This window comes from Mchenga conophoros, linkage group LG18, assembly GCF_057382185.1.
Source record: "Mchenga conophoros isolate Kocher_MC1m ecotype Shallow Benthic linkage group LG18, M_conophoros_male_GT1.1, whole genome shotgun sequence".
Taxonomy (NCBI): domain Eukaryota; kingdom Metazoa; phylum Chordata; class Actinopteri; order Cichliformes; family Cichlidae; genus Mchenga; species Mchenga conophoros.
Window position 1 is genome coordinate 37,847,742 of NC_140543.1, and position 2,500 is coordinate 37,850,241.

The window sequence follows — 2,500 nt, forward strand, 5'->3', positions numbered from 1 at the left end:
CGAGGGTGTCTGCTGACTTGCGCATCTTCAGACACCCGTCTCCCATAAATGACGGAGGGCACCTTTGCTACTCATTACCCTTAGACTGCTCAACTGGAGAGGGGAGAAAAAAAGGCCCTGGCCGAGGTGGTGAGTCGGCCTCCACTCTCCCTCACGGTTGAAAAAGATGTGCTCCTGGCGCACTGGCCCTGATGAAAATCTCTCTCCATTTGGCCGAGGCAGAGAGTCGGCCTCCTCTCTCCCTTACGGTCGAAAAAGATGTGCTGCTGTCGAACTGGCCATTACATCCTCACCTGATCTAGTCCCCCATTAGATCCCCCCCCCCCCCCGCAGTTACCCCGTACCACATATCTAGCACGGACCTTGACCTCCAGCAGGCCCCGGGGACCCACATTACCCCCCCCCCCCCCCCCCCCTGCAGTTACCCTGTGCCACATATCTAGCATGGACCTGGACCTCCAGCAGGCCCTGGGGACCCACATACTCCCCTGCTCTACTCCCCCACTAGCTTTCCTTTCTTGCAGTTACGCTCCAACGCATATCCAGCATGGACCTTGACCTCCAGCAGGCCCCGTGAACCCACATTACCCCCCCCCCTACTGCAGTTACCCTGTACCACGTATCTAGCATGGACCTGGACCTCCAGCAGGCCCCGTGGACCCACATTACCCCCCCCTGCAGTTACCCTGTGCCACATATCTAGCATGGACCTGGACCTCCAGCAGGCCCCGTGGACCCACATTACCCCCCCCTGCAGTTACCCTGTGCCACATATCTAGCATGGACCTGGACCTCCAGCAGGCCCTGGGGACCCACATACTCCCCTGCTCTACTCCCCCACTAGCTTTCCTTTCTTGCAGTTACGCTCCAACGCATATCCAGCATGGACCTTGACCTCCAGCAGGCCCCGTGAACCCACATTACCCCCCCCCCCTCCTCCTGCAGTTACCCTGTACCACGTATCTAGCATGGACCTGGACCTCCAGCAGGCCCCGGGGACCCACATTACCCCCCCCCCCCTTCCCCCTGCAGTTACCCTGTACCACATGTCTAGCATGGACCTTGACTTCCAGCAGGCCCCGTGGACCCACAATACCCCCCCCCCCCCCCCCTGCAGTTACCCTGTGCCACATATCTAGCATGGACCTGGACCTCCAGCAGGCCCCGTGGACCCACATTACCCCCCCCTGCAGTTACCCTGTGCCACATATCTAGCATGGACCTGGACCTCCAGCAGGCCCTGGGGACCCACATACTCCCCTGCTCTACTCCCCCACTAGCTTTCCTTTCTTGCAGTTACGCTCCAACGCATATCCAGCATGGACCTTGACCTCCAGCAGGCCCCGTGAACCCACATTACCCCCCCCCTCCTCCTGCAGTTACCCTGTACCACGTATCTAGCATGGACCTGGACCTCCAGCAGGCCCCGGGGACCCACACTTAAGCCCCCTCCCACTAACAAAGCAGAACACCACTGGCAAAATCCTCGTGCCCCTGGTACTCCAGAAAGCACATTGAAATGTGCCCCTGGTACACTGCGCAGAAGAACTGCCACACACACACACACGCACGCACGCACGCACGCACGCACGCACTGCTTGTGCCTATGGTACGACAACTTTTCTCGTGCCTATGGTACGACAACTTTTCTCGTGCCTATGGTACAACAACTTTCCTCCGTGCCCCTGGTACGACAACTTTTCTCGTGCCTATGGTACAACAACTTTTCTCGTGCCTATGGTACAACAACTTTTCGCCGTGCCCCTGGTACACCGCTCAGTAGCACTTTGCCACACAAACTCTCCTCGTGCCTATGGTACGACAACTTTTCTCGTGCCTATGGTACAACAACTTTCCTCCGTGCCCCTGGTACGACAGCTTTTCTCGTGCCTATGGTACAACAACTTTTCTCGTGCCTATGGTACAACAACCTTTCCCCGTGCCCCTGGTACACTGCGCAGAAACTCTTTGCCACACACACACACCACTCGTGCCTATGGTACGACAACTTTTCTCGTGCCTATGGTACAACAACTTTCCTCCGTGCCCCTGGTACGACAGCTTTTCTCGTGCCTATGGTACAACAACTTTTCTCGTGCCTATGGTACAACAACTTTTCGCCGTGCCCCTGGTACACCGCTCAGTAGCACTTTGCCACACAAACTCTCCTCGTGCCTATGGTACAACAACATTTCGCCGTGCCCCTGGTACACCGCTCAGTAGCACTTTGCCACACAAACTCTCCTCGTGCCTATGGTACAACAACTTTCCTCCGTGCCCCTGGTACGACAGCTTTTCTCGTGCCTATGGTACAACAACTTTTCTCGTGCCTATGGTACAACAACTTTTCGCCGTGCCCCTGGTACACCGCTCAGTAGCACTTTGCCACACAAACTCTCCTCGTGCCTATGGTACGACAACTTTTCTCGTGCCTATGGTACGACAACTTTTCTCGTGCCTATGGTACAACAACCTTTCCCCGTGCCCCTGGTACACTGCG